Here is an 18552-nt window from a genome sequence, read left to right on the forward strand (position 1 = left end):
TTGGAGCATTTGGCTAGGTGACTCTCACAATGGGAGAGCAAGGCCATTCTAGTAACATATGCTAGACCTATATGAATTAATAGTTTATGGGTTTAGCTAGATGATATAAAGAGGGATATAAAGTGATTGCATTGATCATATGACATACTATCTTGTGATAAGTTGTGATTAATGAGTGGATTTGTCTTATGTAAAACTAGTAAAGCACTTGTGCTTTGCACGAGTTTAATATTACAATTTTTATAAATAAGTGTTAATCTTGTAGGAAGATCTTTCTCAAAAGAACAACTTTACTACTGTATTTACTTGATCATCATGCTTATGGATCACCTTTTGGTGAAATGGGAGAATGATCCTTGAGAGTCCCGTCCTTGTGAGAGAGAAGGGAACCAATAGTTCGGTCAACCTCTTAGGGTGAGTAGAAGAAGAATACTGCATCAAGCATGTTGATGCTTGTTTATAGTAAAGTGCAATATACAACCACCTTGATCGACGGCCTAACTTTACTACCTTTTTATTTTAACCAAGACAAATTTCTTTCATTAACCCACCGGTGACTACCAAAGGAATCTTTAAAAGAAGACCTTTTAGTTTAGTAGTAAGGTCTTTTCCAAAATACCCTTGCTTTTCAGTAACGCTCGAAGTCATTGATGTATGAAAGTAGACTAGAATCTCAGAACCAAGCTCAAGAGGTAACACATTCCGGTATTGCCTATACAATCTTGTCTAGTAAGCTGCTAGAAAGATCAAGTGCAATTAATTAGGTACCTTCAAAACATATTGGATCATCTCGCTTGGCTTAGAAGACGGTTAAAGAATATATGACTAGTTAATAGATGGTAAGTCCTAAACCAATAAGTCATCATCTAAGTCTTGGGAGTAGGAAGAGGTGAAAAAGGCAAGGAACTAGGATCAGATGAAGGACCAATCTAAGAGGGAAAGTAACAAGGTATCCCATATGAATGAAGGATACCCAGAATTATGAGTGAATGTATGATTCTAGGCGAAAGCCTATCATTGAAAGAAAAAAAGCTCATTACCATATCATCCTATAAGTAGTAGGGCTATGCATTATCATCTTTAATCTTAAATATGCATACTAGAGTTAAGTAAATGATAAAAACTAAATACATATGGTGTGAATGGATACGATGAGAAGCAAATTAACAAAAATTCATAATTAATTAGATCAAATTATCGAAGACTTCCTTATAAATAACATTAAAAGTTCTGTTTGTGAATTGACCATCCTCATCAAAAACTAATATTTTTTAACCCTCCCTACTTCGAACACAAGAAACTGCAAAGTATAATTGGTTGTGCATGAAAACAATACGAGGCAAGTACAAATTGATATGACATAGGCTTTGGCCCTGACTCTTATTAATGGTCACTGTAATGGCCAACATACTGGAAAACTACATCCTTCTCATATTAAATGGTAACTTGGAATTGAATGGACATATATCAAAATACGATAGACATACTTTCATCCTTGTAATTGACTCGGACATTTCTTAAGCCTTAATCACATGCTTACTAGTTCGTGTAACTATGAGATGTGTATCATTGCACAACCCCATAGACTTATCAATGTTCTACATTAAAAATAATGTTTTCTCTAGATCCACCTAGAATAGTAGAAAGGATTTGCCTGAATTTTCAACAAAATACAACAACTTTTCCTCTAAATAAAAGATTGGCAGCTATTGAGTTTTTTAACTTTAAAATATCATCTAAGCACCTATCAAGAGGTTCAAAACAAAACTTGTACACCATTTGAGTCATATTCCATATAATCAATTATGTGTGAACAAAGTTACTCCTTTGTTTTATGCTATTTGCAATGTATTTCGTTAGAGAAAAAGGAATGCAAAATTCTGATTAAGCTATCTATCCTCCTGGAAGTAATAAATAAGCTATCTACTTGATGCCACATTGAGAACAATTTTATCTCTAGATCGTGATGAAGCAGATAGTGTCCTCCAAACATATTTCTTCCCAGTACCACCATATGAATACAGCAAAAAAACTACTCTTTTGCCATATACAACAACATCAATGATTTTATCATAAATTGTCATTTGCTTATAAGTCAGGGTCTAAAGCAACATACAATACAACCCTATTATAATTTAGTTTATTTCTTATTAATTTATACTCACTTGCATCCAAACTTGACATGCCGGGTAAAGGCACATTTTAATTCCTTTAAGGTAGACAAATTTTGTTAGAACTACGTATTAAATAGAGAGCTCAAATGGTTTTATATCATACCAATTCTTGAAAATAGTCTATGATAACTTTTAATTCCTTAAGTTAGTGGACTGGTGGACCTTTCAAAATGCTAGATAAATACAACCATTAGTTTATCTTTTTTCTTTTTTTCAAGAGTTACACTTACTATACAAATATATCATACTCTAGTCAAGCAACATACCCATACCACATGATTTCTAATTTGTTACTTGATATTATTAATTACATTATGTTGGCTACCAAAATGGCTTAATAGATTGACCTGGATTATTAACTTATCCTTTTTAAATTATAGCATTTAGAAAAATATCAATGTAATGTAATTACTAATATCCTTTGCTAGCCATCATTCTTGAAGGTATGACTAATTATGGAAAATCAATTTTTTTTAAGATACATGACTTTGATAATTTTTTTGCACCTTTAATTGGTTGATATTTTTTGAATCTTTAACTTAGTTACATATTTGGTTTTCATCACCCAATATTTAGTAATTTACTAAAATTATTAGTTAACAAAAATTTATAATTAAATTAATAAATACTATTGTTTCATCAAAAGATATAAAGAATATTATTTAATCAAAACATACCAATAATACTATATAAATGGTATATTATTAGTGTGGAATTAAATAGTCACGAATACCATTGATTTTTTTTTCCTAAACGAATACCATTAATTTATAACTGGTATAATAATTACATGGAAGGGAAATTCAAATTAAATTATCAATTTTATCTAATCACTAGATATTGAAACTTTAACTAACCAGGCTTAAAATATAGAATTTAAATTTAAAACCTTTTCATAATTATCTAATGCTAGAAATCCAAAATAACTGAATATATTGACTAAGATTATTAATTTATCCTAACTAAATTATAGTATTACAAAAATTTTAAATACTTCCAAAAGGTATGATTAATTCTAAAAAATCTTTTTTCTAAAGATATGTCTTTGAGAATCTTTTTTTTTTTAATACAAGGCCATGGCAAATCGTGCAGAGAGACTAAATCCTACTCATGTCTAACAGAAGGCTTTTACAGTCATCCGATGGTTCATTTAAGATCATAACATTAAATTTTTTCAAATAAGGTCTACAGCATAGGAAATTAGTGTAACTATTTGCTTTTTTATACATGTGATTAAATGTAATCACCCAATCTTTCATAGAGATCTCTGATTTCTTTGAGAATCTTTTATGCCCTTAACAAACCAATTTTTTACACCATTAACTTACATGGTTCAATAATTTCACTTTCAAATTTTATTATTCACTAATTAAATAAAATTATGAATTAACAAATGATTTTCATTAAATTGATGAATACTATTATTTAGTTAGCTAATATAAAGGACATTATTTAAGCACATAACATAAATAATATTATTTAATTGGTGTAATATATGTTGGAATGAAATAATAACCAATACTATTTATTTATAATTAAGATAGTATCTATGTGGAAATGAAATTTGAATTAAAATTGAAAATATTATCCAACAACGATATGTTGAATCTTTACTCTATTTAGCTTAAAATTGAAAATTTAAACCTAAATTTTTTTTATTATTAAGTACATTATATTGACAATTCAAAATAGTTGAGTATATTAATTAATATTATTAACTTAACATACCTAAATTGCAGTATTACCAAAATTTCAAATACTTCCTAAAGTTATGATCAACTTGGGAAAATCATTTTATCAAAATACATGACTATGATAATTATTTTCACCTTGATATTTTTTTGCACTTTTAATTTATCTTGATTATATATTTGAATTTCACATCTTAATATTTACTAATTAAATAAAATCATAAATAAAAAAACATCATTAAATTCATTAATACTATTTTTAATAAGAAAATATAAATAAAATTATTTAATTAGAAAATATAAATATTTTTAAATTTTAATTTAAATTAACAATACCGCATTTTTATCATGTTCTCTCACTTACTTTATTAATAATTTTTTCTATTTTTATTTGAATTATATATTTTTATATATTGTTATTATTTTTTTAATTTTTCATTTTTTAAGATATAAATATAAAATTTTAATTGAATTACGATGGGTTCAAGCATAACTTAATCATTAAATTTTTTATTTAAACATCCAACTCACACATCTAGGTGATAAAGTAGGGTTTGAACCCTAGACCTTATAGTCCAATAATTAATTAGACTTTTTTTAACATGTGAGTTATTCAAATCTTTAATACTTTAATAAAAACAAACACTACAAGAAACAAATAATATCTAGCATGAAGCAATTTAGTATATATAAAATATCTATAAAATAGAATGCCACTAAAGGTGGGTAATATCTTATTTAATCATATTATTCTACGCTAAGAATATATTAAATAAATATATTTATCAAACTATCAATGAAAATATCTTTTAACATAATATGTATTATATCAATTTAATGGTTGCATCAGGGACAAGATGTGTTTCGTAGCTTCCCTATTGCTAATTGAAATTTATAATTAATAGTCTCTATTTTATTATTTAAAACTACTAATTCATGTTAACATTATATTTTGATATTTTAGGAGGAAATAACCTAATTGCAGCATATATGTTTTTTTTTTATTTGGGTACAAAACTATAGTAGATATTGTGATCCATTAAACAACACAACTATAATTTACATGTGAGAGATTTAAAAAGGCAAAAATAAGTGAATTTATAATGAACCCTTAAATTTATAAAGAACAAAATAATTGTCATTATAGTAGTGGAAGTCACGCTAAAAATAAACTCTAATTAAATATCAGAAGTAAAGAAAATTCATCAAAACAAAATGCCTGTAATATATATATATATATATATATTATTTTAAACTGATGGTAAATTTATTTCAATAAGTTGTACATAAAACAAATTTTATCTATTTTAGTAAAATCATATTTTATTAATTTTACCTTGTAAATAACTAACTAAAAAAGTGTTGCTTAGTGTAACATCTTGAATTTTTAAATTTTGTGATTAGCTATTAATTGAGAGTAAAGGGGTAATTAGTATGGAATTAGAGATTTGAATGGTTATATGATGATTTGACTCAGTGGAATGTTGTATAAACAGATATAAGTGGAAAGAGTGTGTTTGGGTCACAGCAAATGCACCTAGCAAGAATAAATCTTACTTTACGACGCATGGACCAAAAAATGACCCCTTAAGTCATAAAATCTGGGTGATTTTCAAAAGGTAGAAATAAAAAATGCAGGAGAGGAGAAGAGAAGAAGGATTGAAGAGCTAGGAAAAGCTATTTCAGGTCATTAGAAGGTGCTTCTAATCAATAACTTAGTCGGTAAGCTACATATAACCCTTACTTTCAATTCTATACAAATTTATCTAAAAATGAGTTATAGAGAAATTGAATAAGTAAAATTTTAGGAGTTTGATTCTTGCCCAATAGTAATGAAAAGGTTATTAGAAGTTAAGTTAGAACTTTATGACTGGTTTAGAGTTGAACAATTGAGTTTTGAACTCGTAGGCTCAATTTGGCCTTAAGAGAGAGAGATTTTAGGGTGAAAATCCGATTTGAGTGAAATGAGACTTGTTGAGGTGATGTAAAGAAATAATCGAGTAGTAATGAATTTAGAATGGATATATAGAAAAGAATATACGGCTAAATATAGCCATAAGTAGTGATTTTATATTTTTGGTCAAAATGGACCAAATATCTAAAATGTGCCAAATGTGTTCAGATCGACATATTGGACGTATGAGTTGAGAAAGGAAGCTTGTGATAAGTTGTTGTGATAGTTGAAATTTATGGGTAACCTTTCTAGTCACAGAAGGGTTGAGGTAATCGAATAACTTCCTTTAACTATTCATCATAATTGTGTGTGACTATGCTATGTAGTGCGTAAAAGTATTTTGAACTAAGCTTGTTTTATAGCATTGTGTGATTATTGTATGAAAATGACTTTTGAGTAAAGAATTGAGTAAGGAAAATGTGATTTTAAATGGTATGTAATATCTATATATGTTATATATGAGAAAGTGTATAAAGTGATGATTTGGAACTTATATGGTTCAAAAAGTATGATCATAGGAGTGGGAGTTCACCTGAGTAGAGAGGTGGTGATAAGACCATATGGTATATTCTTTTTAGTGCCCGAAGTGGTGAAATGAGCGTAAAAGTGATGAAACGTTTGATATAAGTGTTGTTTGAGATGCTATATGTGATATAAATGTTATGTTAATAAGATTTGAATGATATATTATGCTTTATTTTCATATAGTTAATATGAGTGAGTTATTCTGTTGTTGAGATTTTATCTCATCCTTGTGGTTACATTTTTACAGGATATAGCAGCAATCAGGGCAAAGGAAAAGAGTCTGGGCCGGCTTAGAGTGTTGAAGCCATGTGAACTCAGAGTTTGTGTAATAAACTAATCTAGTGTGAATTTTATGTATATGAGTTGCCATAAAATTTTATGCATGTTTTGAGTTGTGATTTGTGAAATCTTAGCCCAATTGTGTATATATGTGATGAAATGAATCAAGGGCTAAGATTTGTATGAGTTTGTGTATATATGTGGTAAATGTTATAAATGTTGGTGAATCTTAAGCCCATGTGTGAAATTATAATGAAATGAGTAATTTAGGGCTAAGATTGAATTGTGAATATGTTATGGATGTGGTTTTATGTGAATTTGTGGAGAAAAGGGCCAAGTGGGCCAAGTTTTACCAAATTATAGAAAATTGTGTAAAATTTATGAAATGTGAAAATTGGCTAATACGGGGTCAGATTTTGATATATCTATATATATATATATATATATATATCAAAGTGATATATTGTGGTCAATCAAGTGAATTAGGTCCTTTTGGCCTTAATTCAAGGCTTTGTGTGGTCTAATGAGAGAAAGGGATTAATTTGAGCACTTGGATGCATAAATTTTTCAAAAAAAGTGTCCTTTTTGCATTTGGATGTCCAAAATTTGATCAAACTATTAGATCATATCCAAACCTATCTCATTAGCTAGCTTATGAGATAAGTTTCGTGTGGACGCTTAAATTACTCCGATCGAACATCATATTTGAAAATGGTGCATCTCGAAAGTTCATCATTTCGCTATCAAAATGACAGCAGAAATTTTAGATTGCATATCACGGCGCATGACACAAAAGGTTGGACATATGGCTTTGTACCACATGCATGGTGCACATACTGCACGCTGTAACGCATGGCCCATTTTCTAACTTGATATTATTAATTTAAGTGCTGCAATGATAGAGATGAATGTATATAATTTATTTCTGCTGCATATTGCTCTAATTACATTATGATTTTGTAAAATAAGTTTTTAGCCAAAGCTTTTCAAATAAATTGTTTAATTATTGATTCGTGTGTTTAAGTGGTGATTTTATTAATCTTATTTTATATTTGGAGGATATAGGAGAGGGTTACAGTTAGTACATAATTTTATTAAAATTTAGAATAAATTTATATATGAATTCAATTAAATTTTAATCTTATAGTTTTTTTAGTGTTGCAATGCAGTACAGTATCATGCTACAAATTAATTCATTGATAAAAAGTGCAAAGACTCCAATGTTTTATAAAAAAAATCAATGGTTTAAATTTTTTTTTTTCAAATCTCAAATTATATGATTAAACTTGTGTATATAAAAAAAATAAACACAATAAGAGGGTTCTAATTATTGTGAGAAGCTATGTTTAAGTAGAAGATGAAAGAGAATATCACAAACATAGTGCAATATTTTTCTAATCCAAAAAATATATTATTTTTCCAATTGCATCATCAATTTAGGATGCAATACGATCCAATTGCTCTTCATTTAGACCATGTAACCCAAATCCAATAAATATATATTTGACTGAAGGTCCCTTGACAAATTCAAATGTTAATATGTGCATCATAGATCCACAATGTAACCTGGAGTACTACAATATAAACCCTAAGCCTTCTTGCCTTAGCCATGCACCTAACCTCCCATTCCAACACTTAATAGGTGGAAGTTTGGAAGATAACATTCTGTACCATGAATAAAATATTATTAAATAAACTAACTAAAGCTAAATGAAATCTCATCATGAACCTTACCTCATCCAAGTGATTAAGAGTAATTTAATACCCACCTAAAAATAGATTCATGGATGTTATAGGAATTAATCAAATCTAGTCATGTAAAATGAAATAATAGCTAATACCATTTATTTATAATCAAATCCATAAGCTTTGAATGAAATAGTGACATTGAAGTGTTGATAGCATAAACATTCTTCTCCTTCATTTTATTTCACTAATAGCCTATGAAGTTTGGCTAGTCAATTGTTTTATGTCTCAGGAACCTAAAATGATGGATGGAACCTATCTCAAGAAGCAACTTTACAATATTAGATAACATGACGCTAATTTTGTAAGGATGATTCGTTGTCCAATACAATCTAGAACACTGGGAGACCCAAATTTTGAAATTTCATATATTTTAAAGGGCTACAATCTTTCTCCAAAACGTCTCACAAAATGCTTCTAAACAATTACAAGGATCTGATCATTAATGGGATCTAAATTGTAAAAAGAAAATACAAAAGTCATAAACACTTACTCCTGTATCTTAGAAGACCAATTTAACATTGTTGGATTCTTTAAATATATTTCAACCTGGTAATCTCTAAACATGAATCACCCAAACCACAATGCACCAATCCTTTTTCGTGTTGATGTTATGAATGGCATAGATATTAAATTTAGAAGTTGTAGGTAGTATGAATAATAGTCGAGAGGAGAATAAACCTAATGTGGTTACATGAGCGAGTCATACGTGAATGTGTGAAATGTGCTATTAGCCTGACTTAACAATTTATAATTGAATAAAGTTGAAATGGAAGGGAAAATGAAAGGGAGATTTTTAAAAATTAAGATAATAGATATTAAAAGTTTATTTATGAGGATAGATATTTAAGGTGATCCTAGATAATTTGAATTCAAAAATAAGTAATTATTGAGGATATGTGCTTTAGAAATTCTGCTCAAAATTAATATTTTTAAATAGTACAATACTAAATATATATACCGACCTACTGAAATTAATATTTTAAAGTGCAAGTAATTGATGGTATACAATTTTGTGAATAAAAAAAATGCATACTTTACTATTTTTGCTGTCATAATCATTTTAAAAAATTAAAAGCAGTATAAAATAAGTAGATATCTATCATCACAAAAATAAATAGATATCTATAATTATTATATTTATAATTTTTTTAAATTATGATAATAGATCTAAATACTCAAACATAGATTTTTTTTTCTAAATATTTGAATAGATATTAAGTTTCAAATATATATAGTCGATTATATGAACCTTGATTTTTGGCATATCTTTAAGATAAAGAGAAATTTTAAATAGATATATATTAATTTAAATTCAAATATAATCATATTTGAATTTCAAATAGATAAAACATGATTTTTATATACATATAAAAATTAACAATTCATCCCGCACCTAACTTCAAACTTCAATAATATATTTTATATACATATAAAAATAATAAACCATCCCAAACCTAACCCCAAAACTGACTCTAGAGTATAGAATAGCAGGAAAGATATCTCAGAGCACATAATTGCAACAAACCTAAAAATATATATATGTATATATATATATGTATAATGATAATTTTTGTACTTGATTGTAACTGTCACACTTTCATATGTTTTAATTAAATTTCTTGGTTGCTACGATTGTATAATTTCACTTCCATTTATTAACATTTTTTAAGGAAATGCTAAGAGTAAGGCTAATGGGAGAAGCAGTGGAGACTAGAGGCTCTTAACTTCACAAGTTAAGTCCCTAGCTAGTTATTTAGCTATGTAATTGAATATTTAATATTGCCAACGCTAGAGCTTGTATTGTTAATATACCTTGTCATTTACATGTAGCCTCATTTGTAGATAAGGGCATTTTTTATTTGAAGCCTCTTATGTTCTTTTAATTTAAGGCAAAATGTGCAAGTGTGCGATTAATTTATGATTGTCAAATGAATTAGCCTATTGAGAAGTTAAGCATGCATGATTTGATTGTGACTTATGTTGCTTATGGTTGTGATGACTAATGGCTATTTTTAGAGGAGAGACACTTGATTAATAAGTTGTAAATGTGACAAGCATGTTATAGTCCCAAGTGCTCTAGGATCCTCATTTGATACCAGCGAGAGCTGTGACTAGAGTCATTAGTTAGATTTCATAATTATATCCATATGGGTGCTTGGAGCATCTTAATCAAAGGTCAAGGTAAGTTATTAGGTGATTTAGGGAGTTTGGATTTCATGCTATTTAATTATATGCTGTTAAGAGGTTTCCACCACAGTGAATGTGTTATTAGTTGCAACAAACGTATCAGTAGGAATGTTATTAGTTGCAATACCATAGGCCATACCTTAGTTGTGACAAACTATCTCTTTAAGGTTAGTCACGATAGATGCACCTAGATTTCCATAATATCTAGTTTACCCTTATTTGAATTCATCTTAAATGCTTAACCAATTTTCCATGTTTTTGCAAACTCTTATACTTTGATTTTAAGTGTCTTTAGGAATGAATTCTTTTAAGCACACTTTTAAATAATTTTTGGAATTCTAATATTCTAAAATAGTTTTGAGGACTTGATTTAATTAATTGTAACCATGGTTGATCCTTCATTGCAAAGGTTGTTTAATTATTTTAATTTTAGTGTTAGTTAATGATAGAGGTCATTACAAACAATGTTTAATAAAAACATTTTGAAAATCACATCCCAACTTAAAGTCATATTTTCAAAATCTTTTAAGTTTAAACACACAACGAATTAAAGTTGTCTAACAACTTGAAGCATTGGGTAATCCTAAAATAGGATTATCCACCATATTAGAGATAAACAATCATTTGCTATGACTTAGGCATGTAACACTACTTGTCTTCACAAAAAAATTCATCAAGCATTTCAACTTTAAGAGTCAACACTCTAATTCAATTTCATCATTCATCTAAGATTAACAGCATCTAGAATCACATATCTACATCAACAGCTCTAGCCTAAACCATAAGCCCCATGAGCTAGATTTAAAAAATGACTAGGCAAACATGATTCAACAATATCATGACATAATTTCCCCACAATAAATACACACACACACACACATGTGTATATATACACATGTGTTTGTATACATATATGTAACATGTAGCATAAACCCTCTACACAAGATAACTTAAAGGCATTACAAATTAATCACAAATTGTTTGGCTCTAGTTCCTTCCCTTTGTCACTAATCGATCCCTTATGTGTAAAATATCAAAACCAAAGGGTGAAATAAACATTTTAGTAACTATGAAATCCTAACTTCAAATATATACAAGTATAAGTAGTAAGGCCTTTTAAAGAAGGTAAATACAAATATGCAGGATGTCATATATTGTTGGTGCTATAAACACTCCCAAAACAAGTATCCTCGACAGAGCCAGAATCACACCTAACTCCCATTGAAGTAGGTGCCATAGCTATGCAACACTAAGAGCTATCCAAGTGTTGACCATGCCACATAGTCTTTTGTATACTTTCTCCCTTTAGGGTGAACTTCTACCGTTTTATTTTACAATCATGCCATCATGTTCACAAGCACAATCATGCATAATAATATATTTCCATATGCCAATGTAATCATGCTTTTTGATCATCACACTCAATTTCATAAACATATGCATATTTCTCAAATTGAATTCTCATAATTCTCAAACGATTCTCATAACTTACAATATAGCATAATTTACTTGATTTAACTACATGTTTCAACAAATTATCTCATATCCACTTTACACATTTTTTAAAGCATCAAAAGAGAATTTTTACACATAAACATTCTTTCACAATTTCTTAATACCGAAAACACTTAAAATATGCAAATAATGAAATTTAGATTTCCAATTACCTCTACCCCTCTAGTCAATCAAAAAGGAAACTCATGGACAAAATCTAATTCCAAGCTCCCATTCACTCCAAGAGTTCAAGAGACTTAGTCTATAATTTAAACAACTTAGCAACATCAATTCACTATCAAAATCATAATTTTCTCAAATATCCCTTCCACTTAAAAATCCCAAAATTTATTTTACATATTTAGATTCCAATAAGCCTAACCAAACCAATTATTCACTTACTTAATCCCAATTTTCTCAACTTTGGGTTCTTCTAACTTTCTCAAAGTTAAAATTAAATTCAAACTAAAAATTCTAAACTAGCTAAATCTCAACTCCATCTCATATATAATCATAACTCTTAATTTAATTTTTACACAATTGAATTTTAATTAACCATCTCAAACATCCGTTTAATTACAAACCCTAACCTCAAATCTTTTAAATATGCAAATCTAACATCTAAACTAATTAAACACTTAATTTAACTCCAATAGCATATTTAAACTCAAATTAATTGGTTAGAACTATCCCAATTTCAAAATTATAGGAACCCTACTTCTCCCACTATTAAAGATTCATAAAATAAAGAAGAAAATATGCTTAAAAAATATTTAAGAAATTTACCTAGCCTCAAAAATTTTCAAATCATCCTCAAAGGATCATATAATAGCACCTATATCATCTTAAAAATTTAGAATAAGATTAATTAAATTGTTAAATTAATTAATCTAGGTCTTAAATAAATTAATTAGGATAAGTGGATGGCCTTTAGGTCCATTGGAACATATAGGAGTTATTGGGTGATTTTGGGCTCAAATTAATAGGCTTAAGTAAGGTTGCCATTTTAGGCAATCCATGCGACAGCTGGTGTTATGCATCATGGCAGACACTATGAAATTTAAATTTGTATAGAAGATTGAAACATGAGTATTAAGCGAGAGTGAGTTAGAGCTCTATTAGGGTCCGGCTTGGAGGGTGCTTGGAAGTGTTTTGGGGCCATTAACTCTTTGGGTAAGTTTCTTTTCTCCTTCTCTTGCCTTGTTTATGTGTTTTCTTCTGAGTTTCTAGGGTGTTAAGATTCTATCCAAACCTTTAATGAACATGCAATCATTTTAATGACTTCAATAGAGTCTGTGGGTGTTAAATGCTTCTAGACATGGATTTTGGTTGTTTGCAGCATTTAATGCCATTAATGGTGAGTTTAAAGTTAACTTTAATGTTAAATAATCAAGTTTAAGTAAAGAGTTTAGCTAACATGTTTATTAAACTTAATAGAAGTTAAATAAGCTAATAGAAGTGAGAAATGGAGTTGATTTTAGTTAATTATGCTTAATAAGGCTATTAGGCATTAATCATGATTAAGTATTAATTAATAACAATTAGTCATTAATGATGGCTGTTAATCTTATTCTATAGATTATTGTTTGTGGAGCTTGTGGCGGTAGGAAGCTCCCTCAGGAAATCCAAATTGTACTCTTATGGGTGGTAAACCCAAGAGTTGTGGTAATTGAAAATTTAATTTTTAGTATGTAATTGTGTTTGCGAGTAGTAATTTTTGTGTGTGTTTGTGTATTTTGATGGCATGGAATATGTAGTAGAAGCATGAATATGACTAATTGCTTTGATGGGTTGATATCTTGAGTTGTAAAGCTTGCCTTTATAGTGTTGAAGTTATTATCGGTGGGATTATGTGTCAGATGATTACATGAACATGGATTGATGAGTTTAAATTGAGTATGAGTTGTGTAAATACTGTATTTTGTTTAGGCATTTTTAAATGTAATAATAATAATAAATTTAACAAAAAAATAAAATTTTAATAATAAAGATAAAATGAAAAAATTAAAAATATTTTTAAATAGGGATTGATTTTATTTTAGCCTAGGTAATCTTCCATTGGCCAGGATTTTATTTCTTTTAGTTAGTTAAAAAAACTAAAAAAATATAAAAATTATAAAATTGAAATTTAATTCTTTTTAAGAGTTAATTTTCAAAAAATGATGAAACATAGAAAAAAGAAATATTAATTCTTCATAAGAATTATATTTCAAATAAATGAATAAATAAATATAAAAAGAATGAAATTTAATCCTTTTAAGGATTATTTTTCAAAGAAAAAATAAAGGAGATAAATAAATTTAATTTATCTTCAGAATCAATTTTGAAAATAGAAGAGAAAATATTGCTTAAATTTTTTAAAATCTCTTCACTAAATTATCTTACAATCAAAAAATTATGAGAATCAACTTCTTAAAAATTAAATCCTTTCAAATTCTTTTAAATATGGTTGGTTCCCTTAATATATATATATATATATATATATACTTACACCTAAAAAAATCTAAAAAGCAATTATAATTAATTTTTTTAAAAAGGGAATAATAAGGGATGGTAAAATGTGGTTTGCTCCAATGTTTCACTCAACCCTAAATTCTTCAATTTATTTAGGAGGAGCAGACTCACGTATGAATGAGAAGAGCAAGTAGAGCAAGTAGCCCAGGTCGTATCTCAGATTAGAACACAACACTTAGAGGCAAACATGCAAACAAGCTTTTGACCTTTTGGCCTCTTATACAAGCTGTAGACAAGGGATACCTTGTATCCATTTCTATGGATGTCGGCGATAAAGAAGGGTGACTCGGTTAATGAAAGACAATGCCGTGTGTTGAAGGAGAAGGTTGAATTAGGTCAGATTTCACAGATTTATGTATGGTATTCTTCATCTATATAAAGACTGAAGTGAGAAAGGGTTGGGGATGATCGATAAGCTTTGAGCATGAGAGAGATTTAGAGGGATCCAAATTGGAGGCAGATTTATTTTTATTAAGACACATGGTAAGAGAGTTTTGAGAGATTGAGCAAGATTTCTAGAGAGAGTCATAGGAAAAGGAAGGTTAAGTTTGAAGAGAGAATTGAGAAAGCTTGAAGGAGATAGGGCAGGAGATGATCTGAGCTTTGAGATGGAGAGAGATTTAGGGAGATTTTTGGAAGGATTGAGGCAGAGAGAGTTGGAGGCAAGCTTTAGAGAATGACTAAGAGCTAGTAGAAAGACATAAAGTTCAACATAGAGTGAGCATTCTAAGATATAAGCATCCAAACAAGACTTAGATTCAAAGATTGAGAGAGGTATAGGTTAGATGCAAAGGAAGCTTTTAGAAGAGTTCAAGCTGGATCAGAGGAGGATAGAACGATAAGGATATTTTAGGATCTATAGTTTAAATGAGGCAATATTTAGATTATGTCATCTCCCTTAATCTCAATTCATCAAAGAACACCATATAATTTTTATGAGGGCGTGAAGTGATGGTATTAAAGATTCAAGAATCTAATATTTTTATGCGTTTGATAAAAGCCTATGGGTAATTTGTGGGATTGGCTTTAGCTTGAAGCCACGTCTATTGTAGCTATGATCTTGTTTTGATCTATTTAAAATGTATAAGGGAATGCGCATGATCTTCATTTTCCAAGAACAAAAAAGCTCTAGAATAATGGCTATACCATGATGCTTTGGGATAGATGCTCCTATTTTATACCATGATGCTTTGGGATAGATGCTTCTATTTTCTTCATCCAGTTGCTACTTTTCTAATTATGTTTGACTTGCCTTTGATGTATTCCCATGTTTGACTTGCATTTTCTAATTAAATTTTTCATGATTTTTGGATCTATTTTACCTTGTTAAGTATGCTAAGTTTTAAAGGCTGGTTCAGAAACATTCTGTCACCCTGACAGCTCACTTTGTTGAGTTTTCTCCATTTATACCTAGGTGATCCTTGCACAAAATTTTGCATAAATATTCCTCTTCTTGTTTTGTTTGAGGTATAAAATTGTCATGATTTTTGGAGCCCATTTTCATGGTCAAATATGCTTGTTTTGGAACTGATCGTGAAAAGCTTTCCTCTATCGATTTGTTACAGCTTAATTCATGTATTTTTATGTGCTGAAACAGAGGTGAATTTAGTCTGAAATTTTGTATTCATGACACTCTCTAACTATAGTGTGACACATAAAATTCTTAGAATTTTTAGATTTCATTTACCTATTCAATTACATTGGTTTCTAATAGTCGATCAATAAACCTCATGTCAATTTTAAAGCTTAATTGGTGAATTTTTCTCTTTTTGTACAAAGGCACTCTTGACTAAATTTTTGTATTCATATTTCTCTACATGTGCAATTTGACGTATAAAATTTACAAGATTTTTAGAATTCATTTGAAGAGTCAAATACAATAATTTTTAGATGATAGGTAGCATAATAGGGATATTCTTGAATAACCAATATCACAAGAGAAAATTAAAATCTCCATAAAATGATCCTCTGTTATGTAAATTAATAAGATTTTATAAGTATGAGGATCCAATTTATGTATATTAAACATGGGTTCCAATGGCTGATTACTTACATTAACAATTTTGTTCTTATCATTTCCCAAATATGATTTAAAAACAAAAATTAAATGGTATCATGCGAGATTTGAAGAATCTCTATAGATATTTAAATTAATTGCCTTATCATGTGGAATAATTAATTCTTGTAGATGTTGCAATTATTAATTTATATAGTAAATAAATAAACAAATTTTGTAAATAATAATGTAATAAACATAAAAAAACTAACTAATTAGTTATTTAAAACAATGTATTTGAATAATAAACGATTAGATCTTTTGTTCATGTGAGATTTTTGAATCTCTATAGATTTCTAAAATAATCTTATTATCATATGAGTCAATAAGACTCTGTAGGTATAACGATTAATTTTTTTTAAAGAAATATATAAACTATATACATAGATAATAAATCAAATAAATTAAAATATATTTAAAAAAATATTGTTTAGTCCTTTATTGGGTGAGGATTTTGAATCTTCACAGATATTTAGAATAATCATATAACCATACAAGTTAATAAGGCTTTGTAGATATGACGATTAAAATTGTTAAAAAAACATATATACAAGCTTAAAAAATTATTAATAATACTTAAAAATATAGTCTTGCTAAACTCTTTTATCATGTGAGATTTTAAAATTTTTGTAGATATTTAAAATAATTGTATTATTGTAAGAGCCAACAAAGCTCTGCAGGTGTAGTAGTTAAATTTTCAATAATAAAATATAAAAAAATAATTTTAAACTCTTTTCCTTTTTCTCATTTCAAAATTTTAAAAATTGAGAAAATAATTGAAATTAAATTACTTTTTATAATTTAAAACATGGATATTAAAATTTTAGAAAATTATTTTATTTGCAAAATATTGAATTACTTTTAATTAATTTCTCTTTAAAAAAATATTTTCACCAACAAATTTATAATTTTGAACTATATGGACTTTAATCTCTATCGTAGGGTATATAGGCCTTAGAGTCTGATTCTGTATCAAGTCTTCCTTTGTAAATAAATAAATATTTCTCATTTTATTATTATCATTTTTATATCAAACATGTGAATAAGAAAGGGATAATTAAAATAACTTTAAAGTCATATTAATTTAGTACAATTAACTTTAGGTAGCTGTTCTCATGAATGAGATGTTATGGGGTGCCTAACACCTTCTTCACACTCAATTGACTCCCGAATTTGTTTTTAATTTTGTAGACCATCCTTATCTCCTTTAAATGGTTTCCCCATATTTTTCTCAAAATTTTGCTGGTTTAACACTTGCCCTCAGTACAAAAATCACACAATTCAAATAAACTAAGTGTGGTTAAGGAGTTAATCTTAAAACCAACTTAGGAAACAAATCATTTAAATCACTAAGCAAATATACAATTGCAAAGTAAACATTTAAAACCTTAAAAAAAATTATAAGTTCTACCTATAGCGCACGGAAGCAAGCTAAATGAAAGTGAATTAAAAAGATGCTGTCATGATAGCAATATAAATTGCTGTCATGATAGCAATATAAATTGCTGTCATGACAGCCCTCCCGGGCCAACTTTCGGGAGGCGCCGTTTTGCCATTCGATCTCCGATCTAAGTGATTTTAAAGCTCATACGTCACATTCAAAGGGTACTATAAGTGTACCAAATTTTAAAAAGATCCAACAGTTGAATTAAAAATTAGACATGTTAAAAGATTGGTCATTTTTGCTGTCATGATAGCTAAAAAGCTGTCATGACAGCACCTCTAGACTAACTTTCGGGGTGCACCATTTCATCATTCGACCTTTGATAAGAGCGATTCCAAAGCCCACATGTCACTTTTAAATAGTACTATTAGCATACCAAATTTTGGAAAGATCCAACGGACGGATTGAATTTCATGCATGTTGCAATATCAACAAATATTGCTGTCATGATAGCTCCTCCAGACCAAATTTTGGAGTGTGTCGTT

This window comes from Prosopis cineraria, unplaced genomic scaffold (genome assembly GCF_029017545.1).
Source record: "Prosopis cineraria cultivar Desert tree isolate PC_DT_omini unplaced genomic scaffold, ASM2901754v1 PC14, whole genome shotgun sequence".
Classification (NCBI taxonomy): domain Eukaryota; kingdom Viridiplantae; phylum Streptophyta; class Magnoliopsida; order Fabales; family Fabaceae; genus Prosopis; species Prosopis cineraria.